Source organism: Cebus imitator, unplaced genomic scaffold (assembly GCF_001604975.1).
Source record: "Cebus imitator isolate Cc_AM_T3 unplaced genomic scaffold, Cebus_imitator-1.0 Scaffold38, whole genome shotgun sequence".
Classification (NCBI taxonomy): domain Eukaryota; kingdom Metazoa; phylum Chordata; class Mammalia; order Primates; family Cebidae; genus Cebus; species Cebus imitator.
In genome coordinates, this window is record NW_016107353.1 from 9,628,305 (window position 1) to 9,656,095 (window position 27,791).

Consider the following 27,791-nt stretch of genomic DNA (forward strand, 5'->3'; position numbering starts at 1 on the left):
CGGCCTCCCAAAGTGCTGGGATTACAAGCGTGAGCCACTGCGCCCGGCCAATTTTTGTATTTTTAGTAGAGACAGGGTTTCACCATGTTGCCCAGGCTGGTCTTGAACTCCTGACCTCAGGTGATCCACCCACCTTGGCCTCCCAAAGTGCTGGGATTACAGGCATGAGCCACCGTGCCTGGCCTGTGTTTCCTTTTTTTACATCAACCATCCAGCAGGTACTGGTTTCATTTTCTTTTGCACATGCCAAAGTAGGTACAGTAAGTGGAAAAGTTAGCCAGAGATGTATATAATGTACTCTTATTTTTTCAAATGATTCAAAAGAAGATTATGATTGTAAAAAGTTACTTTTAGGCCTCTAGTGAAACCTCCTCTCTTTTCTTCCTTCTCTTTCTCTCTGTCTGTTACAAATACTAAATGCACAGCACTGTGATGTAGGAGGTTCTGATCTATTTGTTGGAAAAGGAAACCTTGAGGAACAGCGTAGCAGAAATTCGTGCTTCCACTTCTAACAGCCAGCTCCTGCATCTCTATGTCAAACGGCTGCTCTCAGCCTGCCAGGACCCCCTTTGCATGAGGGCACAGAGAGCTGAAGGGTCTGGACTTTACACACCGGAGAGCAACCCTTACCCAGTGACTGACAGGTGCGGTGAGTCAACACCCAACTCTGAGGTCTCACTTACACTGTCACTGCCCTGTGGGATGGAGCTCAAGTTACCCTCTGTAGGATTTCACTTGATTCCATATCCCTTTCTGGATTCCATATATTCCCCATTCTATCTTCCCACACCCCCACTGGTTTTTCCTGGGAACACATCCTAAAAAAATCACTTCCATACCAATTCTTGTCTTAAGATGTGCTTCTGAGGGAACCTAGCCGAAGACAGAGTTTGTTTTGTCTTGAATGCTCTCCTAACCCAAGTCTCTAGGATCACAGTGAGTGAGAGATGGGGGAATAGAAGAGCAGGCCTGTTTTCAGACACCAGAAGGAGATGTAATTAAAAGCTGAAGATGGTGCCTTCCAAAGGAACCAGGTGATATAATTTGGATGTCCCCTCCAAGCCTCATGTTGAGATGTAATTCCCAGTGTTGGAGGTGGGGCCTGGTGGGAGGTCTTTGGGTCATGGGGGAGAATTCCTCATGGCTTGGTGCTGTCCTATCCTAGTGACAGACAGTGTGTTCTTGTGAAATTTGGTTGTTTAAAAGTGTGTGCACCTCCCCTGGCTCTCTCTCTTGCTCTCACTCTTGCCACGTGAGATGCCTGCTCCCCCTCCACCTTCCACCATGATTGTAAACCTCCTGCGGCCCTCACCAGAAGCAGATACCAGCACCATGCTCCTTGTACTGTCTGCAGAAGCGTGAACCAATCAAACATTTTTTCTTTATAAATTACCCAGCCTCAGGGTTTTTTTTTTTAATAGTAATGCAAGAATGACCTAATGCTATTCTTGAGTGCAAGCATTCAAGTAGGGAGAGACTGTGTCCCCAGGTCTGCACAGAATGTATCTCTAGTGCAGAGAGGAGAGGATTGATGGGAACTGAATATCATTTGACATCTCAAGGGTGGGAAAATGACATCCTCAAAGTGGGCAGAGGGAACAGCTTTGAGGCCCTTATTCCAGTGGCTTCCGGGGGTCAGATGTGCATGAGCAGACTTAGGCTTGACTGCATGAGAACCACCATTTGGGCTGCCCAGAAATAACCGGGAGAATGAATGAAGCACCAATATATACGATCACACAGATGCACCTTGACAATATGCTAAGGCAAGAAGCCAGTCATAAAAGGCTGTATATTGTTTGGTTCCATTTATATGAAATGTCCAGAACAGGCAAAGCCATAGAGACAGAAAGCAAATTAATGGTTGCCAGGGGCTGGGAGGAGGTGGGAATTAATGGGAAGTGACGGGTTCATGGGTAGGAAGTTTCTTTTTCAGTGATGAAAATATTCTGGAACTGGATAGTGGTAATGGTTGCACAGAGTTGTGAAGTACTAAAAGCCACTGAATTGTACACTTAAAAATGGCACATTTTATGATATGTAACTACATACGTATACCCCAATTTTAGAAAAGAAAGGACTGGAAAATTTGAGGGTGATGGAAGAAAAGCTGAGGTCCTAATTCACAAGAGGAAGCTGCAAGTTAGTAAAATATTTATTATTAATGCTACTTTGTCTTCATTTATTGCCTGAGTTTTTCTCATTTGCCTGGTTATGATTGGGATCATCTGTGTTACAAGAGACAGTATATAATTCAGTGCTAAGTTGTGAAGCATACATTCTAAGTGTGCAAGGTGAGTTGTATAGATCACATACTGTACAGCCTCTGTGTCTGTGTGTGGTAGCCCTGGCCAGTTACTTACATATTTCTGCAAACTTCAACACAGGCTCTCTATAGCCCAAGATAGAATGCTAATACTTTCTTCCCATTCTTTCAGGGGAGTGCAGTGTCAAGATCTCGGCTCACTGCAACCTCTGCCTCTGAAGTTCAAGCAATTCTCCTGTCTCAGCCTCTCAAGTAGCTGGGACTACAGGCACGTGCCTGACTAATTTTTTTTTGTATTTTTAATAGAAACAGGGTTTTACCATGTTGGCCAGGCTGATCTCAAGCTCCTGGCCTCAAGTGATCCTCCCGACTCAGCCTCCCAAAGTGCTGGGATTACAGGCATGAGCCACCACCCCCAGCTTGAGATCATGTCTTTTTAAACAAAGGGATTCCCCCTTTCTTTGCTGCCTTAAGTCGGGCAGCTATAGGTTCTTCCTGATGCTGTGACTTCCCTACCTGACTCCAAACCGGGGCCTGGCACCGGTGGCCACCCTATGAAACTGGATAGGGTTCTGTTCTGTTTGCTACGGATCTCCCCAGATTCTTCTCCAAATGTCAGGGTTGGTACATAGGTCCAAAGATTTGCCTCATTTCTGAGGCAACAGAAAAGCAGGTTTGACTTCTAGAAGTCATTGTGGCATCTGATTTTTCTTGGTCACAATATACTCTAACATGGAGTAGGCTAATTATGATAATACATTTGATATAAAACTATAGTGAAATTGCAGTCTAAGCACTAAAGCCAGTTCAAAAGTCATTACAAGTTTTCTCTTTCAGTGAAAGAAAAAGAAAGTTCCAGTGAAAATGTTGGATTTAGCTCCATCCATCCAGTTCTTCTTGAATTTCCTAAGCTTTTAGGACTAAAAATAAATCATTTTTTGACAGTACTAGTTCCTTTTCGTCTGAACAGCACGGTCTGAGAGATAGTTATCTTCCCAGCATTCTTCTGTGTGTTGTGTGGTGGGTCCAGCCCTCCGCGCCTCACCTCTGCACTTCCACCCCGTGGGAGAAATCAGCATAGGTGGGGCTCTCCTCCATAGCCTGCATTTCATAAGGGGGTCTGTATCCAGATACCTGGGTTGGCTGTTTACTTGAAGGCTTGGATGGATAGGCATGCCACTTTCTTATTCCAGAGCTGGTGGACTCTCTTCTCCCCGCTGCTGACTGTGAGCCAGAGATGGCCTAAAGTCTATACATTCCTGCTATGTAGGCACGTTTTCAATGTCCCTGAGCTTGGGTCACATTTGAACTCAGAGTTTCTGCCTCCTGAGGGAGAATGTGTGTTCATGTGGTTGTGGGTGTGTGTTGGTGGGGTTTGTATATGTATGTTATGGGTTGGAGTATTTATGTGTATGTATGGGTGTATTTTGGCAGTTGAAGAGGCTAAGCGTATATATAAAAATCAATATTTATTGTGAAACAAACAGTAAAGAAAAATATAAATTAAAAACCCCACAAAATATCACTTTAATTGACATTTTCCCATGTATTTCTACATATACACACATACACACACAGATGTAATTTTCCATAAGTGATATCAATATATTGGAAGGCTGTTTTCTAAGCTAATAATAACAATGGAGAGTACTTGCTAGTGCTGGTACTGCGCTGGTCTCAGGTCCCTTGATATAGATTAATCTCACTTAATTCTCATGGCCACTTTATGAGGTAGGTACTATCATTATCCCCATTTTACAGATGAGAAGACTAAGCCAGAGAGAGGGTAGGTAAGGTTAGTCTCAAGTGGGTGGCCACACAGCTAGTAAGGGAACTGGGATTTGGTCTCATCTGACTCTGGGGACTCTGTTCTTCACCACTGCCTGATAGAACCAGGTGGCAGTAGGCCACACAGCTGGACAAGGGTCATTCTTTCATAATTTACTGAGTGCCTGTCATGGGGGTAAAAATATGAACAAGACACAGGTCTTCTTGAAACTCAAAGCCTTTGGAGGGAGACAAATATGTAAATAAGTGATTGCAATTCAGAGTAATTAGGCAAATTACAAAGAGAACAAAAGGGAAGCCATTAATACTACCTGGGGAAATTGTAGAGATAACATTTTAACTGTGTCTCAAAGCAAAAAAAGGAGCTGTTTGGCAAGGAGTTAAGGTTGAGGGGTGTTGGAAGGAAGGAGAAAAGGCCAATTTAGGCTGAGCAAATAACATGTGCAAAGGTATTGGAAATCTCAAGCGTGTGGTGTAGCTGCAGGTAAAGAGTAAGGGAAGGGAGGCTCACAGATGGGCATGCAAATTGAGAAGGGTCTGGCTGCCCCACGGAGGATGTTGGCCCCTATTGTAGAGGCGGAGGGGAACCACTGGAGGTGCTTGAGCAGGACAGTTGCATCATCACTGTGGTGCTTCGAAAGAACAATTAAACAGCAGTCTGGAGGAAGATTCAGAGTAGAGTAGAGAAAGTGGTTATGCATACAGGCAGTAATGCAAGGGCTCTCAGTCTTGACTGCCCATGAGAATCCCTTGAGGAGGATTAAAAAATACACAAGGGCAGGCCAAACCCTCAGAGATTTGGATTCAGATAGTCTAGGTTGAGTCTGGGAAAATGGTAGTCTTAAAAAACTCCCCAGGGGACTCTAGTGTGCCACCAAGGTCAGGACCACATCACTACATGGCAGTGTTTGAGAATACAGGCTCTTGTCTCCACAACTTACCCAAAAGCAGGAGATCTTGGGCAAGTTACTTAGTATTTTTAAGACTTTGGTTTTCTCACCTATAAAATGGGGATGATAATAGCTACCCCATTGATTAGTAATTATGATATAATATTTATTGTAAAACAGCCAAACAAAAAGGAAAAATATAAGGTATATGTATGGTTTGAATATCCCCTTGAAAACTCATGTTGAAATTTAATTGCCATTGTAACAACAGCTTAAAAGGTAAAATCTTTATTTTTTATTTGTTTGAGATGGGGGTCTCATTCTGTTGACCAGACTGGAGTACAATGGTATAATCATGGCTCATTGCAGTCTTGACCTCCCAGATTCAAGCAATCCTCCCATCTCAGCCTCCTGAGTAGCTGAAACCACAGATGCACACCACCATGCCTGGCTAATTTTTAATTTTTAATTTTTTTTTTTTTTTGGTAGAGACAGGATCTTGCTAAGTTGCTCAGGATGGTTTCATAGAGCTAGAAGCTTTAAGAGTAATTGGTTAAGTTATGGTTCTACCTTCATAAATTGATTAATGCTGTTATCATGGGAATGGGCTATTTATTACAGGAATAGACTTCTGATAAAAAGATAAATTCAGACTAAAAAAAAAAAAAGATAAATTCAGTCCCCATCTTTCTCTGTCTCACAGACCCTCTTGACCTTCTGCCATGGGATAATGCAATGCAAGGCCCTCCCTGGATGCTGGTGCCATGCTCTTGCTCTTCCCAGACTCCAGAACCATGAACCAAATAATTTTCTATTCTTTATTAGCTACCCAGTCTGTGGTATTCTGTTACAGCAGCAGAAAGCAGACGTAGTGGGTATATAAGGAGCACTGTTTCTGACGCAGAATAAGCACTCAATATATAGCAGCTATCATTGTTACATTGCAGTGACTCAGGAAAGAGAGGATAACGATTGGAATCAAGTCAGAGGCAGGGGAAATTGCAAAAAGATAATGAATTATCCAGATAGTTCAAGAGTGAAAAGATGGGCCTTGATGAACAATTAGGGTGAGGATAGGTGACGAAAAGAGAGTAATTGAAGAGAACTCCATGATTTCAAGCTTGAACAACTCAAGAGATGTTGACGCCATCAATGAGTTTGGAGGAACAGGGATAGGATATAAGGCAAGGGGATAAGAGGTAAGTATTGGGATGGAGAAAATAAGTTGGATTAGATGTATGGAGTTGGAGGTACCTGTGCATCATCTGGTGGAGACATCCAGCAGGAAGTTGGCATGATGGTCTGAGCTCAAGAGAGAGGTCTAGGCTGGAGATATTTTTTGGGGGGAGCCATGAACATATGAGTGGAAAGTTCAAGCTATGAAAGCAGATAATGTTTCTCAAAGAGAGTCTATTAGTGAGAATAGATGACGGTTGAGTTTAGAACATGGGAAATGCCCAAATATAAGGGGTGGATGGAAGGAAAAGGAATCTGCTCCCCCCCGCCCCAGGAATAAGGTAGAGGATAGAAAGAATAACAGGAATTATAAGGAAAACTAAGAAACAGCTATTATCCACAGGAAAAGAAATAAGCCTGGGATCAAAAACAGTCTAGTTGGGAGCATTGATCAAAATAACAAAATTTTTTTGCTTAGTCACTTTGATTCTATTTAATAGGATGCTCTTAAAAGACTAAAGTTTTTTTCATTTTGCTCACTGCTTCCATAGGACATCTATTCCTTCCACTGGCAAAAAGCCTCTGTCACATCTTGCCCTGTGGTAGTCCTTTGCAGGGATGGCATGAGTTACTGTAGGAGGCAGAGGAGCAGGCATACCCTTTATACCCTGAGAGACCCTTGCTTGAACCTGACAGGATCCGACCTGGGAAAGGCCTCTGCTGCCCATCATACCTCTCGGACTTTTTGGGACTCAGAGAACCTAGCTGACCGTTTTCATCTGTACCAGGAAGCCACTTTTCTACCCTACTCTCAGCCCCATCATCTTATCCCTCTCCATGAGGACATATCTTCAAGGTAGCTCATTCCCACCAGAAAGTTTGGACAATCAGGCCACTCACTGAGCTCAGAGAGATCTCAGAAGTGGCAGCCTAGGAATCAGTACTGTATAAGTGGCCTGGGCACCAGGGGCTGTGGGAGACTTTTTGAAGCTCATGTCTGATATTAATGGTTCTTAGAGATTGATCCCTGGGCCAGCAGGGGCATCTGGGAATTTATTAGAGATGCAGATTCTCAGGACTCACCCCAAGCCAACTGAATCAGGAACTTTGGGGTTAGGACCAAGCAGTCTGTGCTTTTAATAAGCCCTCGCACATCTGAGAACTACTGTCCTGTATAAACAGGACTAGAAACACCAAGGTTAGGAATCTGTCTCATTTTTTCTCTATCTCTCTCCCTAGTACGCGATTCTTCAGGTAGTAGACTTAATAAATGTTGTTCAGCAGGTGTTTACGAATGTAGTGTGTGGAAAACTCTTTGTAACATTGAAGCCAAACACACACACCACCACACACACACACACACACACACACACACACACACACTATATCTCTCTCTCTCTCACACACACACACACACACACACACACACACACACACAGACACTCATTTGCACATACACACGACTTTTTCTTTGGGAGCCTATAATTACATATACAAAAATTAGGTCAAAGATAGATCAAGGCCAGGCGTGGTGGCTCACACCTGTAATCCCAGCACTTTGGGAGGCTGAGGCCGGCAGATCTCCTGAGGTCACGAGTTCAAAGACCAGCCTGGCCAACATGGTGAAACTCTGTCTTTACTAAAAATACGAAAATTAGCTGGGCATGGTGGCTCACACCTGTAATTCCAGCTACTCAGGAGGCTAAGGCAGGAGAATCACTTGAACCTGGGAGGTGGAGGTTGCAGTGAGTCAAGATCTCACCATTGCCCTCTAGCCTGGATAACAGAGTGAAACTCCATCTCAAAAAAAACAAAAACAAAAACAAAAACAAAAACAAACAAAAAAAACAAATCAAGACAAGGTATAAGGAATATAATGAGTAGGCTATAAATGATACCACAGGGAACCAATCAGCAGATCCAGAATGTGGGACATTCTACAGGACAATTAATTTAGGGGGAAAAGTAGAGGAGAGACTATTCTAGATTCTAGTTTAAAAGGAGTTACAGGGTGGCCGGGCATGGTGGCTCACGCCTGTAATCCCACCACTTTGAGAGGCCAAGGCGGGTGGATCATGAGGTCAGGGGTTGGTGACCAGCTTGACCAACAAGGTGAAACCCCATCTCTACGAAAAATGTAAAAATTAGCTGGGTGTGGTGCCAGGTGCCTGTAATCCCAGCTACTCAGGAGGCTGAGGCAGGAGAATCACTTGAACCAGGGAGGTGGAGGTTGCAGTGAGCCAAGAGAGCGCCACTGCACTGCAGCATGGGTGACAGAGTGAGACTCTGTCCCAAAAAAAAATGAAACAAAAAGAGTTAAAGGGCTGGGCGTGGTGGTGCATGCCTGTAATCCCAGCACTTTGGGAGACTGAAGCAGGAGGACTGCTTGAGCACAGGAGTTAGAGACCAGCCTAGGCTGGGCAACATAGCAAATCCCTGGGCTGGGTGGGGTGGCTCAGGCCTGTAATCCCAGCACTTTGGGAGGCCAAGGCAAGCGGATCACTTGAGGTCAAAAGTTCAAGACCAGCCTGTCCAACATGGTGAAACCCCGTTTCTACTAAAAATACAAAAATTAGCCAGAGGTGTTTTTGTGTGCCTATAATCCCAGCTACTCTGGAGGCTGAGGTAGGAGAATCTCTTAAGCCCAGAAGGCGGAGGCTGCAGTGAGCCAAGATCACACCACTGCACCAGAGCCTGGGCTACACTCCAGAAAAACCCCAATCTACAAAAAATACAAAAATTAGCCAGGCATGGTGGTGCATGTGTGTTGTCCCAGCTACTCAGGAGGCTGAAGTGGGAGGATTGCTTGAGCTTGGGAGGTTTGGGTTGCAGTGAGTAGTGATCATGCCACTATACTCCACTCTGGGATGCACTCCAGCCTGGGGGACAGAGCAAAATCATCTCAAAATAAATAAATAAATAAATAAAGCCGGTGTGGAGGCTCACACCTGTAATCCCAGCACTTTGGGAGGCTGAGGCAGGTGGATCATGAGGTCAGGAGTTCAAGACCAGCCTGGCCAAGGTGGTGATACCCTGTCTCTACTAAAAATACAAAAATTAGTCAGGCATGGCGGCAAGTGCCTGTAATCCCAGCTATGCAGGAGACTGAGGCAGAGAATTGCTTGAACCCAGGAGGTGGAGGTTGCAGTGAGCCAAGATCATGCCATTCCACTCCAGCCTGGGTGACAGAGCAAGACTCCATCTCAAAAGAAAAAAAAAAAGAAGGATTTAAAAGAGGCCTCACAGATATAACCAAATGCAATAGATAAGTAAGGGACCTGACCTTATCGGGATCCTGATTAAAACACACCCACTCTAAAAATTAACTTTTATTTTATTTTTTGAGATGGAGTTTCTCTCTTGTTGCCCAGGCTGAAATGCGGTGGCATGATCTCAACCCACTGCGGCCTCCGTCTTCTGGGCTCAAATGATTCTCCTGCCTCAGCCTCCTGAGTAGCTGGAATTACAGGTGCCTGCCATCATGCCTGGCTAATTTTTGTATTTTTAGTAGAGACAGGGTTTCACCATGTTGGTCAGGCTGGTCTTGAACTCCTGACCTCAGGTGATCTGCCCTCGTTGACCTCCCAAAATTGCTGGGATTATAGGCATGAGCCACCATGCCTGGGCCTGAAAATGAACTTTTAAAAAGAACAATTTGGGAAAGTTCAATATAGACTGTTGATAAGAAGGAATTATCAATTTTGGCATTGTGGTGATAGAAGAAATTACCCTTTCTAAGATACATGCTAAAATATTTGGGAATAAGTTGACACAATGCCTGTAATTTGCTTTAAAGTGCTTCAGTCAAAAAGCAAAAATGTGGGGAGGAGAGGGAGGATAGATGAAATACGTGTGGCAAGCTTGATGGCTACTGGAACTAGTCAATGGGGTTCTAAGGGGTTTTTACATAAGTTTGGAAATGTTCGTAATAAAAGGGGTTTCCTTGTTTGCTTTTTATTGTTTTTTAACACACCTGTACATCACCTATAGCTTGTCTGTTTTTTAATGAGTGGTGTAGACACTGATGATGGAGGAATTCAGACAAGGGCGTAGTAGCAAGGACTAGAGCCACTGAAGAAAGGTTTGTGGGGGAGATGGAGCTGCTCATTTCCTTCCTCCCGTCCTCCGTCCTTCCCTCTCTCCCTTCCTGTGTGTTAGCATCTCCCATACCAGATAGAGTGTGGTATTAAAACAGCATGGCAGGAGTGTGGGTATCTTTTGAGGATATGGGAGATTGCCTGGGGAAGTTGGTGGCCAGACGGGAGAGGAATGTGGGGAATGTTAGGTGGGGAGCCCAGCTGGACCTTATACTATAGTCAGTGATGAGGCTTCTGTGCCCAAGAGAATGATGCGATCTGTGTTCCAGGCAGAATAATATGGATAATGCTGGCATAAGTCTGAGAGGTCTGGGAAGGGGCTGTTACCCAGGTCCAGGCATGAGGAAGTGATTAAAGCTTGTACTATACAGGAGTGACAGTGACAAGGGACATTGCAGATGAATCAAGAATCAGCAGAATCTGTTGGTGACCATTTATGAAGCTAGTACGGGTGAGGCAAAGTAGTACTCGAACAACGGGATAAATGGCAATCCTGTTTAATGGAAATAAGGAAACAGATGATCTGGGAGATGAGGATGAGGGATTGACTTTGAACGTGCAAAATGAGGTAAGGACAGAACAACCAAGCTGAGATACTTCAAACAACAGACTGTTCCAAACAATAGGCCATTTCGGGGGTGAGATGGGGAGAGGCAGAATCAAACAGATCCACTGGGGATCACCCCGGCCCCTTCCCCATATAAAACCTGATTAAAGTTTGAGGATGAAGGTCTGAAAACGAGTCTGGAAAAATGAGTGGTCTAGCAAAGATGAAACTATGGGGGAGGGTGAGGAGGCAAGTTGGTGTCTCCACAGGTGCTGAAGAAACCTCGCTTTTGACATCCGGCTCTCCTGTGACTTTGCTTCCTGTTGTGATAGGAGAACCTGCCCAGTGTTCCATGGGGCATGGCTCTTCTTGAATCATTCTGTCTACACCGAGCTGCCTCTCGGCTGAATAACTATGTGGCTGAAGAACGACGCAGAGCATTGTGCTAGGCCCCCGAGAGTGGGGACCAGCTCTGTTTCCCTTCTCCCAAGTACACAGGATATAATGTGCCCTCCCTGGAGATGTCCACGGAGTACTGCTGACCTCCCAGGTCCCTGCCTCACAGAACGGGGGGATTCTTTTCCTGTCATGACTATTTAGTTACTGAGCTAACAAACAAGAAAAAAAAGAGTCACATGGGACAGGATTTCAAGAGCAGAGTTACTTCAGTTGCCTGTGGAAATAACACCAGGTTGTGCAACAAGACTTTTAGGCTGAAAAAGGCACATTAGATCTTGGTCTGATGGTCTGACCATCTGAAAAACACAGTCTGTTTTTTTCTTCTTTGGAGCTGCAGATAGGACAGTGATGAGATCGCACCTCTCTCCTGCCCACACAAGATACAAAAAGAGAAAGGCTTGAGTTTTGTGAGAGGCTTGAGATGATCTGTGTTGGTTTATCTGAGTCCTCGTTTTCAGCAAATGACAGCAAGAGGCCAATAAGGCACAAGTGGATTTTTTTTTTTTCTCAACTGCCTTCCTTTCTGCTAAAAACCTCTCAAGCTCTGCCCATCCCTCTTCTTTACCCCTCCCTCTCCCTACCACAAACCCACTTCCTCCTCAGAGTCCCAGCCTTCCCACTAGCACCCTCTTTCTCCCCTGCCCCTTCTGCTCCCCTCCCATGGCTGCCAGCTCAGGGGTCATGCCCAGGCAGCCTGATGCAGGCCAGGATTCTAACCTCACTCAGCAGCCTCGTCTAAATGGGTCACCTTGGGAGATGGCAGGCAGGAGCAACTGAGGTTGTGTCCTGAGACCACAGCCAACACGGCCCTGTCTTCTTGTCATCACTTTCAATACAGCTTCTTATTATTACTATTCACAATGTTCAGAATGTATGAATGTATGAAGAAGATCTACCACCAAGTGAGTACCTACTGTCTTCCAAGCATAGTGCTCAACATGTCACATGCCTTTTCTCATTAAATCACCCAGCAAACACATGAAGCAGCAGCTATCACCATCCCCTTTTTAAACATGAGGAAATAAGGTTTAGAGAAATTAAGCAACTTGCCCAAGACCAGATAGCACCAAGCAGCAGCACTGGGATGCAGACTCAGATGTGCCGAGTTCTCAGCCCCTCCTAACCATCTTGACACATGCCTGAGTGCCATTTATCTTGACTTATTCCCACCTGATGAAGTAGGAAGACCATTTCACACAGGAAGCCTTCTGGGGTGAGGGGAAGCTGGTCACCAGGGACCTGAGGTCAGATTGCCCAGAAACCATAGGGATCTGGAATTGGTCATCTGCAGGGTAGTCTGCACTTTCTCAAGGGAGTTGTGGCCAAGCTCCATCTTTGCCAGGCTTCTGGGCCGACATCCTAGTTGGTTTAGTGGTAGTAGGGCCAAGGTCATGAATCTGATCCCTTTGTGTGCCAGTATACTTTCATCCACTCCAGTGTCACAGGCAGCGCTCCTAACTTTGACCAACGGTTCACAACTGCAGACCATTGGATGAGAACAAAAATGGTTTAGGCCAGGCGTGGTGGCTCATGCCTGTAATCCCAGCACTTTTGTAGGCTGAGGCAGGGGGAATGCTTGAGCCCAGGAGTTCGAGACCAGCCTGGGCAACATGGTAAGACTCCATGTCTACAAAAAATATTTTTTAAAAAAATTAGCTGGGCATGGTGGCGTGAACCTATAGTCCCAGCTACTCAGGAGGCTGAGGTGGGAGGATTACTTGTGCCTGGGAGGTCAAGGCTGCAGTGAGCCAAGATTGTGCCACTACACTCTAGCCTGGGTGACAGAACAAGACCCTGTCTCAAGAAAAAATGGTCTAACACAACTCTTTAATTATTTTTTTAAATAACCCATGAAAGCATGTACCCTACAGATGGATGGACAGGAGTTACAAGCCTTATATAAAAACTGCTTTCTATTTGCAATAGAAGAGACCTGATATCTCAGTGAATCCCAGTCCCTGAAGGGCCAAGCTCCAAATTTACTTCTTCTATCCCAAAAGGTATACAGGAAAATTGTAGAGGTGTCCCAATCCATTTGAGATATCACATTTTATTTAATTGTTCTGAGCTGGTTGAGGTTATAACACACCACCTTTCTCATCAGATGTCTCCAAGACAAGTAAAATCTTAATGTTCAGTAACTCAGCACAGATCCAATACAGGGCACAGAATACAGTGGAAATGAATAGTATGAGGAAAAGCTATACAAACTGGCCTCTTGTATAGATGGTTACAGACTGTAGGAATTGTGAATGATCCCAAAAAGGCTCTGGGCCAGTGAAAGAGGCAACCTCCACTGTGCACACAGCACTGCAGTGGGCTTAGTGGAGAACTGTGGCCACCTGTGAACTTCGGCCTAAACTTTAGAGGAGACAGGACACATATGCATGCATGCAAAAACAGACAGAAACATGCAACCAAAACATAGTGTACGTAATGGTGGAAGGGCAGAGAGACAAAGGGAAAAGAACTAAGTGGATTTAAACAATGAAAAAATTTCCAAAAGAGGAAGAGCATGGGGCTTGGAGTTGAAGATTCCAAGTCTAGATGGAGATTATAATGCGAGACTGTGTGTAGACACAGGACCTAGCTCCTAGGGTGCCAATGGAGCTCCAGGCTTGTGCCCAGGAGAGAACTGGACATGAGGCCAGCTCTAGTCTATGGCATTGTGTAATGCCAGTTGGCTGGGATGGTTCTACCCCCAATCTATACCAAATTAATGAATCCATCAACATTTATTGAGCTTCTACAAGTGATTAGCATTGTACAATTCACAGAAATACAACGATGCTTAATAAATAGTTTTACCTTCAAAGAGTCTATGATCCAGTCTAGTTAGGGACAGAAAAGCAAAGAGATGATTACAGTATCCTGTGACCATGATAGAGATCTGCCTGGGGTGCTCAGAGGTAACAGAGGAGGGAGATTGAGCTCAGGAGGGTGTCAGGGATGGTGGCACCTGAGTTATCTTAAAGGACACATAGAAAATAGATGGTAAAGACGGTGGGAAATGGCAGTCTTAGAGCTCAATCTGGGCAAAGGCATAAAAGAGAGTTCCCACCTCACTGGGAACTATAAGTAGTGTTTAGTGACAAGGAGTGTTGAGAAATGAATTTGAAGATACAGGCAGAACCAAATTTGAATTTGAATGTCAGACCAAGGATGCAGTGGGAAGCATTATTCAGATGAAAAGTTTTAAGCAAGGAAATAATAGTGTTAGCATTTAATCCTGTAGTTGTAGTCATGAATCTAGGGTGAGAAGACAGAACAGCTTTTATGGCAAATAACTACAACACCCCTCCTCAATGCCTACCCTTCCTCCCTGCAAGCCCACTACTTCCAACATTTCCTTTTCTTCATGTCCCCTGTTCTAATCAGCACACACCAAAAATGCTGGGAAAGGCAGCCTAATTCTACTTCCACTATGGAACATCAGCAGGCCTGACATGCACTTAAATGGCCTAGAATTCACTCCCAAGTGCCCTCTAAAGTTGCCTGGGAGACCGAGAAGTGATTTGCAAGGAAGATGCCATACAAAGTCTTACAACTATCTTTTACCTGCCCTTCTAAAATCTCAGGAAAATGGTAAACTCAAGAGTCAGCATATTTATAATTTTTTTTTTTGATACAAGGTCTTGCTTTGTTGCCCAGGCTGGAGTACAGTGGCATAATTACAGCTCACTGCAGCCTTGACCTCCTGGGCTCAAGTGATCCTCCAACCCTAGCCTCCTGAGTACCTGGGACTATAGACATGTACCACCACACCCAACTAATATTTTCATTTTTTGTAGAGACATGTTCTCACTATATTGCCCAGGCTTATCCTGAACTCCTGGGCTCAAGCAATCCTCCTGCCTTAGCCTCACAAAGTGCTGGAATTACAGGCATGAGCTACCTTGCCAAACCTCATAATCTTTTTGATATTAGCCCAGAATAATCTGTGAATAGGTAGGATGGATGGATAGATAGATAGATAGATAGGTAGATAGACAGATCAATCAGCCAGTACTAGTTTTGGCTTCACAGTCATATCCTGATACCAAATTTTTATTTTCAACAGCTGCCCTCTTAAAGTTGTAAGAACTTTGACTTATTTACATCTGACTGTTTTGCCTCTGAAGTGATTAGAATGCCCATTTGATTTCCAAGATGCTGTGGGTATTGGGGGCACAGGCTAGCTTTTCAAATGGATTTGTCTCTTTCAAAACAGGAAGCAGCATTGTCCAAGTTCATTAAAAATCAGCATCAGAGAACACTTACTGAGTGCCTAATTATGTAATCAGATTTTGGCCTGGGGCTGGGAATAAAGTTCGAAAGAGAGGAAGAGTCTGGCTGAACTTGGTTCGATTTTTTTTTTTTTTTTTTTAAAGAGCAAGTGTGAGAGATCAAGCCAGCTGGGTCCCTATCCATGTATGCTGGTCTCTGTTAGTTCCATGTCCTTGAGCCAGGTGGCCAAGGTAACCAGACTTGATATGTCCTACTTCCCCAGATCCAGAAATTAGTGATTCTTTCCTGGGAATAGTGTCTGTTCCCCTCCAGGTGTGATTGTCATAGTACATCATGCCTAGTAGGAACAGACTAACTTTGAATAACAGCATTTTGAGGCTGTAAAGGGATGTCTGTATTTTCCAAACTCAAATGAGTTGATACCCAGCCTAACTCATACTGCAGTTGGTAACAAGAACTGAATGACACCTGTCCTGACTTCCACCATGCTGTCTCCCTTTCTTTTTGCCAATTCACCATCACCTTGGAGCCACAGAAATGCATAACAAACCTGAACATTGTGTTGGGAGGTAAGCCCATGAGTCATGGTTGAACATCATTTCTTTTTCTCCATGTTAGCTGTTTTTCCTTCACTGTGGCCCAAACAAGAATCAACTTGGTGACATCAATTCATTATGTTTTGGAGTAGGTCCTGCGTTTGGAGATGGTAGATTCTGCAATGACTTGGGTGGTAGGGTATTTTCTCCTGATAGAGTGCCCGGGAGGGATTTATGAGTTCAGAAGGCAGGAGAGTAGAGCACCTGCTTTCATTCACTTTCTGGTGGTCGGCAAAACCTTCATGCAGAAGGAAGAATTTCCAAACACTTTAAATGCCTGAGTGTGGGGAAAGCTCCCAGAGCAAGAGGAAGGCAACTCTCAGAATAAGCTGTCTGAAATTGGCAAGACAATTGATTAGATGAGGCTTTGTACCACCTTCTAAAATTGGGTGTGGCTGGAAATAGCTGTTAGGAGGACTATGGGAAAGACGTAGCTCTGCTTTGAGTTCTAGGACTATCCTGCAGGGTGGGTGTCCACTTTGCTCCTAATCTCTGCTCTGTTCTTAGCTACCACCTCTGCCCTTCTTTTTCCATATCAGCTGTATCAGCCCTTTCATGTTTATCTCAAACGTTTGCATAAAACCCCCTCTATCCTGTGACACTTTTTGTCCTTTGCAGAGTATATCCAGATCTCCAGGGTCAAAACTCCTTTTTTCCTTTTAACTTTTCCAAATGTTCCCACTTGGTGGCCAAATATTTTTTTGAGCAATTATTATGTGCTGTTGGGAAATTCACAAGTTATAAAACAGCCACCCTAGCCTGACCACGGAGACATACACATGATAATGTTAAACAATAATACAAGATAGTATAGGATTAACTGACAACAATATACAATGTAGGGGGAAATGTTTCAGGAATTTAGAAGGTTAGGAGATCATACTGAGGCTGGAGTCCACAGTGAAGGCCTCATGGAAAAGCAAGTTTTCAGTCTAGCTAGTAAGCTAGTGGGGCTAGGAAGGCTTTAAGTAAGGCAGGTTTAGGGAACATATACTTGCGGGGAGAGTTTTATGGTAGGGGATAATAAAAATAATGTTGAAGAGCATCTTATAATTTACAACTTTTCACACACACACACACACACACACACACACACACACACACACACAACTGAATTTAAGACTGGCAAGATGAGCCAGATTACAGAACCTTCTGAATACCATCTAAGATCTGGAAGTTTCAGCAATGTTGTGGTGGTCACCTACCTCCTGCGAAGCAATCTTGTATATCTTATTTCATTTAATTCAGGAAGTAGTCTTGTGAGGTAGATGTTGTTATTGCCATTTTACATATGAGTAAATTAATGGTTAAGAACCTTCTCAAGATCATATAGTTAATAATAATAATAGCAATTACATATGGTGATTACTATATGCCAGACACTATTTAAGTATTCCTACAACAACTCTGTGAAGTAAGAACTCTTGTTAACCCCATTTTTAAATGGGAAAAACTGAAGTGTGGAGATGTTAAAACACTTGCCTAAGGTATACAACTAAGAAATGTCAGAAACTAGACATTTGAATTCAGACAGCCTAGTTTCAGAGCCCAGCCTCTGAAGCCTCGAAAGCAAAACTGCTAATAGAAAGGTAATGTGAGCCACAAATGTGAGGCACATACATAATTATAAATGTTCTAGTAGCCACATTAAAAAATAAAAAGAAACAAGTAAAATTAATTTTAATAATACATTTTGCTTAACCAAATATCTCCAAAGTAGTTTAAAATGCATTTTTATTTTATGTTTTTAGAGACAGTCTTGCTTTGTCACCCAGGCTGAAGTGCAACGGTGCAAACATAGCTTATTGCAGTCTCAAATTCCTGGGCGCAAGGGATCCTCCCACCTCAGCCTCCTGAGTAGCTTGGACTACCATGCCCCCAGCCAAAATATTATTTTCAACATGTAATCAGTATTAAAAATTATTAATTATACATTATATTCTTTTTAATGTGAACTCTCTGAATCGAGTATTTTTAAACTTACAGCATATTTCAATTCAAATGCTAGATTTGCATCAGAAATATTTGATCTGTATTTATATTTTATATACTTTATAGTTGAAAAAATAGATTCACATAACCAAGTTATTCCAAATGTACTTAAAAGTTTTCCAATAACTAAGTTGAGCACCAAAAATAATTTTCTTTTAACATTTGCATCCATATTGTTAAATCTGGTTTCTTTATTTTTAGAAGAATTAAGTTGACTTTGAAGCAAACTATTATCAGTTTCAAATTATGTCTGTTTAATTCAGTATCTCTTGTGTCAACTCATATTATTAAAATTGAATTCAAAAGGGTATTACAGAAGTTGAAAATAAATGACATATTCATCAATAATAATAATGTATTCATATTTTTCTTAGTTTTTGCAATAAATTTGCATAATGCTCTTTATTATAATAAACATTTGCATATTAATTTATGTTAGAAGAAGGTATAAGATTGTTATTGATTTTTATTATGACAAATATGAGTTTCAACATAGATTTTTGTATTTTTCTAGCTAGGTCATAGAGAAGATTTTCCTTTCCTTGGAGCTTCAAATTTAGCTCATTCATAACCTGTGTGATATCAATGAGAAAACAAAATCACACTGCTGTTTTTGGTCTTTTATTACTAAATATTTGGAAAGCATTTCTTTTGTTTCAAGAAAATTTTAAATAAGAATTAATAGTACATTAAAACTTTGTAAAGATCCCTCCACTACTTAACCAATGAACATTGGAAAAAGGCACAAGATCATTACATTTATTTTCTTTTATGTCTTTCTACAGTTCCACAAGCTGATGATTCATAGCATTTGCACATATATTTAACAACTGAATCCTGACACTGTTTAGAAAACTGAACACAGATATCTTCAATATGGATAAGAGCAACAAAGTAATACAAGAAATAATCAGTTTCTTGCTTTAAAATTACAATAAATCTAGACTTTTGACTTAACATAGCTAGAGCACCCTTCTTTTTGATAGAATCTGTGTTTTTCATATCTAGCTGACTGTTTTCTTCGACAGATATGAAAGACTCAAAAATGTCTACACCAGTGAGTTCACTAAATGGGCTGCAAAGTAACAATACTTGTTTGTTATAAGTTTGAAAGTCCTTTTAAGACAAAACACATTCAAAGTATTAATTGGGCAGTGCCTCTTATATTACATAACTTCTCAAAGTGAAAGAAAGTCCTTGTAATTTTCCAAAACTTAAATCAATTGAATTTTGATATTGTTAGAAAAATTTTGTATTCAATAGGCAATTGTTTGGCAGGTTAATTGAAGGGCTTTCATTCTCCTCCCTCTAGTTTTATTGAGGTATGATTGACAAAAATTGTATATATTTAAGATATACAGTGTGATGATTTGATATACATATATTGTGAAATGACTACCACAATCAAGCTAACATACCTATCACCTCTCATAGCAACCGTTTTTTTGTGTGTGGTAAGAACAATTAAGATCTACTCTGTTAGCAAATTTTAAGTATACACTACATTATTATTAACTATAGTCATCATGCTATACATTAGATCTTCAGAACTTATTCATTTTATAAAGGAAAGTTTGTACCCTTTAACCAGTATGTCCCTATTTCCTTCGCCCTCTGTCCCTGGTAACAACCATTCAATTCACTGTTTTTATCTTTATTTTATTATTATCATTTTTTTATACAGAGTCTCGCTGTGTTGCCCAGGCTGGAGTGCAGTGGCACGATCTTGGTTTGCTACAACCTCTGCCCCCCAGGTTCCAGTGATTCTCCTGCCTCACCATCTCCGGTAGCTGGGACTACCGGTGCACGCCACCACACCCAGCTAATTTCTGTATTTTTAGTAGACATGGGTTTCACCATGTTGACCAGGCTGGTCTTGAACTTCGGGCCTCAGGTGATCCACCTGCCTTGGCCTCCCAAAGTGCTGGGATTACAGGTATAAGCCACCACACCCAGCCAACTCACTGTTTTTATGTTTGACTTTTCTAGATTCCACATAAGTGAAGTCACACATTATTTGCCTTTCTGTGGCTAGCTTTTATCACTTAGTGTAATGTCTTCCAGGTTCATCTATGTTGTCAAAAATGGCACAATTTTCTTTTTTTTTTAGGCTAATATTCTTCTGTGTGTGTGTGCATCATATTTTCTTTATCAATTCATCTATCAATGGGCATTTAAGTTGTAAATAATAGTGAGGTGAATGAAGTGCAGATATCTTTTTAATGCACTGATTTCATTTCCTTTGGATATATACCCAGAAATGGGGTTGCTTGATCATATGACAGTTTTGTTTTTCAATTGTTTTAGGAACCTCTGTGCTATTTTCCATAATGGCTGTACCACGCTTTCACTTTTTGTAAAATATATTTTACATTTTTTTCTTATATTTTTCCAACAAAATATCCATGACTAAAATGATTTCTTTTATTACCTCTCTATCTAAAAATGACTTTTTTGTGTAAGAATGTAGGTCATCTTCTAGTAGGCCAACATTATATGCTCAGATCCTACTAAAAATTGTTTAAAATATTTGTTGGGCATATAATTCTAATTTCAGGCAACTAATTTTTATTTTAACTGTTGAGAGTAAATGTCTTATCAAGTTCACTACATATTTGCTGAAAATGTCTCGTACTATTGTTTATTATTATTATTTTTTGAGATGGAGTCTTGCTCTGGAGTGCAATGGTGCCATCTCAGCTCACTGCAACCTCTCTCTCCTGGGTTCAAGCAATTCTCCTGCCTCAGCTTCCTAAGTAGCTGGGATTATAGGTGCATGCCCCATGCCTGGCTAATTTTTTTATTTTTAGTAGAGAGAGCATTTCACCATATTGGCCAGGCTGGTCTTGAACTCCTTTCCTCAAGTGATCCACCTGCCTTAGCCTCCCAAAGTGCTGGGAGTAAAAGTGTTAGCCACGACACCTGGCCTGTTTATCTTTTTTTTTTTTTTAATAAGATAAACAGCTTTTAAATTTTGCTCTGCTGCAGCAAATTGCAATTGCCATTCATTTTGTAATCTATGACTTGACTTCTTCCGGTCTCTCTTTTTTTGACACAGTGTCTTGCTATGTTGCCCAGGCTGGAGTGCAGTGGAGCAATCAATCATGGCTCACTGTATCCTCGACTTCCTAGGCTCCAGCGACCCTCCCACCTCCTCCTCCCAAGTAGCTGGGACTACAGGTGTTCGTAACCATGCCTGGCTAATTTTTTTGTATTTTTTGTAGATACAGGGTTTCGTTATGTTGCCCAGGCTGGTCTCAAACTCCTGGGCTCAAATGATCCTCCTGCCTCAGCCTCCCAATATGGTGATATTATAGGCATGAGTCACCACACCCAGCCAGTCTCTTTTCTTTTTCTTTTTTTTGAGATGGAGTCTTGCTCTGTCGCCCAGGCTGGAGTGCAGTGGCACAATCTCGGCTCACTGCAACATCCATCTTCTGGGTTCAAGCAATTCTCCTGTCTCAGCTTCCTGAATAGCTGGAATTACAGGTACATGCCATGCCCAGCTAATTTCTGCATTTTTAGTAGAGACGGGGTTTCACCCTCTTGGTCAGGCTGGTCTCAAACTCCTGACCTCCCCAGCCTCCCAAAGTGCTGGGATTACAGTGTGAGCCACTGTGCCCAGCCCAGTCTCTTTTCTTTACTGTCCCAGTCATAGTACTTACTAGCTACTGAATCCCTACTCAATTCTGTACCAGTAGAATGTCTTCATTTTAAATATTAAAATTTTTCCATACTCATTTTTAAACTAAAAACCTAGTTTATTATATAATAATTAAAATTAAAATAAGCATTTTAATTTTATTACCAATTTTTACTTACACATATATCATTGTAACTTGCATCGTTGCAGAAAATATTCAAGTAAACATGAATATTACATTGGTGAGTAAAAAAGTAATTCAAACCAATCCATTCATTGATACTAGCTAGATCAAATTTGTGTTTATATGTATACTAGAAATTATGCATGCACCCAACAGATGCATTAGAGTATAATAATATTTTCCACACTGTGGTTAATGGAAAAATGATTTGCAGTATCTCAGGTTTTTTATTAAAATTAAATTTAATTAAAATTAAATTTAAAATTCAATTCCTCAGTCACACTAGTCACATTTCAAGTGCTCAGTAGCCACATTTGTCTAGTGGCTAGCATATATTGGACAACACAGCTCTAGAATATCTTTCAGCGGTAGAAGCTAAGCTATGATTCAGATCCTGATTCTAAGTCAGTATCCCTTCCTCAACCCCTCATTGCCTCTCAGGCAAGGAACTCTGGCTGCTAGGAGACATCCCTGTGGCCTCCCAGGTTCAAGGTCTATAAACTGGGTCAAGAGATCCAACCAAGACACTAGGCAAGTAAGAGGCTGAAAGAAGAGGCATGGGTCTATTTAGAAGCAAAAGGAGGCAAGTGAAGCACAAATCACTTCTAATAGTTGCAGTTCAAAGACACACAAAGACCTAGGCTCAATAAAAGCAAGGAAAAGTTGAAAAGAATGGAGCTTCAAGTTCAGTTCTGAGATGATCGTTGTCCAAAAATGAGGTATGGGGACAAGGAAAGGCTGAAAGCTGAAGATGCCACTCTTATTCTTTTATTCTCATGAGTTTCTCTCTTTATTCTGCAGTTGATCTATACCTTCCAGTATTTGGTTCCTCTAGATGGCCCATCTCTTCTCTTTTATCTTTTAGTGTTTGTGCCTTCTAGGTGGGTTTCTGCTTTTTCACAAGTTGTATAGTTGCTTCATTTTACAAAACTTTCCCTCTCCTCCCTGGACTAGTGCCTTTAGGTACCAGTCCATTCAGAAAATCACTCCATTATTAAAAATACCCAGAATGCATTTTCTACCTAAATTGATTTTTATTCTACTTGGTATTCATTGGATTTCTTGAATGTATGAGTTTATAGTTTTCATCAAATTTGAAAAATGTTCTGCCATTATTTCCTCAAATAGTATTTCTGTTCTCTCAGCCCTCTTTTAAAAGTTTAGTTACACTATTTTAGACCATTTGACATTTTCTCACGGGTTGCTGAGGTTCTATTCCTTCTTTTTTGTTGAGACAGAGTCTCGCTCTGTCTCCCAGGCTGGAGTGCAGTAGTGGTGCAATCTTGGCTCACTACAACCCTTGCCTCTTGGGTTCAAGTGATTCTCATGCCTCCCGCCTGGGACTACAGGTTCATGCCACCATGTCCAGCAAATTTTTTTGTATTTTCAGTAGAAAGAGGGTTTCGCCATGTTGGCCAGGCTGGTCTCAAACTCCTGGCCTCAAGTGATCTGCCTGCCTCAGCTGCTGGGATTATAGGCATGAGCCACTGTGCCCAGCCTTTTTTTTTTTTTTTTTTTTCCAGCTTTCCCCCTGTCATATAGATAGTTACTGTTGCTATATATTCAAGTCCACTGATCTTTTCTTCTTCATTATTTAAGCTGCTATTAAGCCCATTCAATGAATTTTTAAATTTCAGATATTGTACTTTTCAGCTCTAAAAATTTCATTGTGTTTTTTTTATAGTTTCAATTTTGTTCCTCAACATTTTTATGTTTTCCTTTAAATTCTTAAACATATTGACAATAGTTTTTTGCTTTGTTGTTGTTGTTTTGTTTTGTTTTGAGACTGAGTTTTGCTCTTGTTGCCCAGGCTGGAGTGCAATGGCACAATCTTGGCTCACTGCAACCTCCACCTCCTAGGTTCAAGCAATTCTCCTGCCTCAGCCTCTCAAGTAGCTGGGATTACAGGTGCCCACCACCATGCTGGCTAATTTTGTATTTTTAGTAGAGATGGGGTTTCTCCATGTTGGTCAGGCTGATCTCGAACTCCCAACCTCAGGTGATCTACCCACCTCGGCCTCCCAAAATGCCGGGACTACAGGCATGAGCCACCGTGCCCGACCGACAATAGTTAATAGTTTTTTTTTATAGTTCTTGTTACCCAATCGCATATTCTCCTATCATTTCTGAGTCTGTTTCTGTTGACTGATTTTTTTTTCTCTTGTTTATGAACCACGCTTCTTCTTTGGATATCTAGTAATTTTTGATTGGATGTTGGATAATGGATTTCTACTTGGCTTGGTATCTGGTCAAAACTAGCAGATCAGTTTGATCTTTTTTGAAGCTTGCTTTCAAGATTTGTTAGGGAAGGTCTAGAGAAGCCTTTACTTTAGGACTAGTTTAGTCCTACTGCATATACAGGAGGTCCTTCTGGGGTTTTTCTGAACACTGCAAGGGTTCAACAAGGTCTCTCCATTCTCCCTGGTTGGAACTTGAATGTTTCCCAGCTTAGTGGGAGCTCAGGAAATTGTTTTTCTTACAGCTCCCTAAGAGTTTATTTATTTACTTATTTATTTTTGCCCAGCGTCATGGAGTTGCATCCTATGTCGTTTAGTATTCAGCCTAAGACTTAAAGAAACTGCAGATTCCTGGAGCTGTTTCTCTGCATACCTCCGTCTTCTCTGGTACTCTGCCTCACAAATTCCAGCCTCCTCATTCTCTTAAAACTCTAATCTTTTTTGTCCTCATCATAGCAAAGTTGTCATGTCTACTTCGGTCCCCTTCTTTGTGGTCTGGAAAGTTGGAAAGTGCCTCTAGGCAGAAAACCAACAATATTGTAGGGATCTTTTCATTTATTTCTCTTTTCTCAGGGATCACAATTCCTTACTGTGTATTGTCCAATGAAAACAGCTGTTTCGTACCTCACGGCCAATTTTATAGTTACTACCAGTGAGAGGGTAAGTCAAATTCCAGTTAATTTTCATGTCTGGAAGAAGTTTCTTCATAACAATCACTTTTTGCATTGCTAGAATTGATAAGTCAATACATGTATTTTCCAGAGAAGTCCAAGTGTCTTCTCTAACTTTCTTCCCTGCTGCTATTCTCAGATTACTTCCTAGTCTCTGCTTTTTCCCTGCAAGCATCTAAGGAATTGCATTTCCCTTGTTTTGTTATAGCAACCCATCTGTTCCTCTAGCTTCTCCTCTGCTGGTGCTACTTCAGTGTCACTTTTCCTGCCGTGGGTAACCTCTAGGGGTAATGCTTGAAGCTCTTTCACTTCCATTATTCAGCTCCTTTTGGGGATTCCTACCTTGTTGCATGAGGCTTGGCAGTCGTCTGCTGGCTGGATCATATGCACGCTGCAAAGGATTCTCTCCATATTCAGTTTCCCCTTTTGTAAGTGCCCAAATATCAGCTCAAGCTCATCATTTCTAAAATATATAGACCCTACTTTCCTCATTCCAAAATTTTAAAAAGAGAGAGATATATATACACACATCATTTTCTACGTACAATCTGTGTAGAGAATAACATAATAAGCACACATCAGTCCAACATCTAGCTGAAAAAAAATATGAAACATTCAGATATAGCTGAAGCCCTCAGTGTATCTCTCTCATTTATATTTTCCTTCCTGCCTTCCTTCTAGGAAGTAACCAGTTTTCTGAATTTGGTTTTCCAATTCCCATTATATATACAGGAATGTTTAGGAATATATACATATATATAAAATTGTATGTGTATGCATGTATTTATATGCGCTATATATCCCTAAACAATAAAAAACATTTTACATATTTTTAGCTCCACTCATTCTTCCATCCAGGGTTATAGCTCTTTTAAGCTTCTGTGTCTGAATGCAACAGACAAAACAAAGAGACACTCAACAGAACTCTATTTGCAGGGGCTAAGCATTTTCCCAGTAGAGCGGTTATCTTGGGAGGGGAGAAGCCAGTATAACTGCTTGACTCAGTATATAGCCATGGTCATCTTAGGAGAAGGGCAATTCTGGCTACAGCAAGAGTTTGCCATTTGGTTTTGTTTCCTGAATTCATGGCAGAATTCTGGGAAGAACAAAAGGGTTACAAGGAAGAACTAACTGTACAACTACTACTGATGCTGCTATTGCCACAAGTACCATCATATCTGTCTCACATGCCTATTAGGAGTCAGGAACTGTTATGAGTGTTTTTCAAAGCATTATCTTCTGATTCCCAAAACAATCCTCAGAGTAAGCATTCTTCTTCCTGTTAATAGACAAAGAAACTAAGGCTACAAAGACTTCAACCATACCTTTTTCCTGAATATCAGACCCTCATTCTAAGTGTTAATGAGCATCTTTATTCAGAGAGTGCACAGATATGTTAAATATATGTCCAAAATTTTGCCCTGCCTGAAGCTTCTCCCCTCTTTTCCTCCCAGTTAACAGATGTGAGATTAAACCTCTTTGATCCAGGTCTAATCAATTACCGTCCTGCCCCAAAGTCTTCAATAGCTTCCCACTACTTGAAGAATTAAGTACAAACTCTTCACCCTGGCATTTAAAATTCTCTGCAGTAGGTCCCCGACCTACGTTCCTAGCTTTATCTCCTACTTTTTTCCTATACCCCAGCCAAATCAAACTATTTGCTTTTCTCCAGATATGCCACACATGTTCCTATTTCTGTGACCTTGCTCATGCTGTTTCCCTTACCTGAATGTTCTTCTTTCCTCTACCCAGGTACCCACTGAAATTCTGTGCACTTTTCAAAGTCAGTTTTAAATTTCCAGCTCCTCCCTGTCCCTTGTTCTTCATCCCCTAATCATAATATTATTTTTCCTCCCTTAGCTCCACTTGCATTTTGTTGGTACATCCGTTCTCTTCTTGAATTATATGGTGTTCTCTGTGTGCTTCACTTTTCTTCATGATGAAACTGCAAACTCCAAGACAGCACAGGCTGTGTCCTCCTCAATTTTGCTTCCCTAGCACCCAGAAGGATATAGAGTTGTATTAAATCATTGGATTGGTGTCGTACTTTCTGTCTTAGGATCAATATGTAAATAATTCACATTGAAATACACCCAACATGTGTAAGGATTGAAATTGCATCTTACACAAGGCTAAGGTCATTCTCCAGTCCTAGCCCATATCCTTGACCCAAAGTAAGCTGGGAAACAGTCACTGTAGTTCAACGTGAGGGAGTGGGACTTATCTGCTGAGTGTAAGAAGCCTTAACCAATCAAGAAGCTGGGAAAGCTGGAAGCCTTTGCATAGATCTTGCCTGAAAATAGGAGAAGGTGCTCAGTTGGTAAATTGATTTTTTTCTTCCTCTGTAACAGCATCATACAAAGATCTAGGTATAGTTTGGCTTAGAAGGTGGTTAAGAATTTAGAATGCAGGGTGTGTGTGTGTGTGCGCTCGTGCATGCACACATGGTATGCCCAGAGTAGTCACTCAGCCCTGTGACTAGTGAGGGCTGCATTGTTCCTGATCTTTGGCCCATGGCCACAGCAGATACAAGGGGTTACCCTGGGCCTGGTCCTCTCCTGTGTAGTTCTACTGACTGTTTGGCACTGGAGAACGTGGAGGCACGTGACAGGCCATCTTTTGCCCATTTGTTTCTGTCATGATTATTTTTTTCCTTAAAGAGGAAAAAGAAGCTTGTGTTGTTTGTGTAATTTCCTTCTTTGCTTTGGCCTATGCCAGGATGTCAGCCCATTCTAGTCGTCTTCTTTCTCCAAATTAATATACAACATGTCATCACCTCTTTTTAAAAATAAATGTCCAGCTCTCAGCTTCAACGACCTTAAAAAGCTCTTTTAACTCAACATTTCTAACCTCAGACTCATGTTTGCTTCTCTTTCCCTTCCTTCCTCTGACACCCCTCTCCACCTCCTCCCACTAAAGAAAACTGGATCAGCTTCTGGACTTTTGTTAAAGGCCTCCAGTTTATTTGGTCACCCAATTCAAAACCTTGGCATGATTTGTAATTCTTCTCTTTGACTT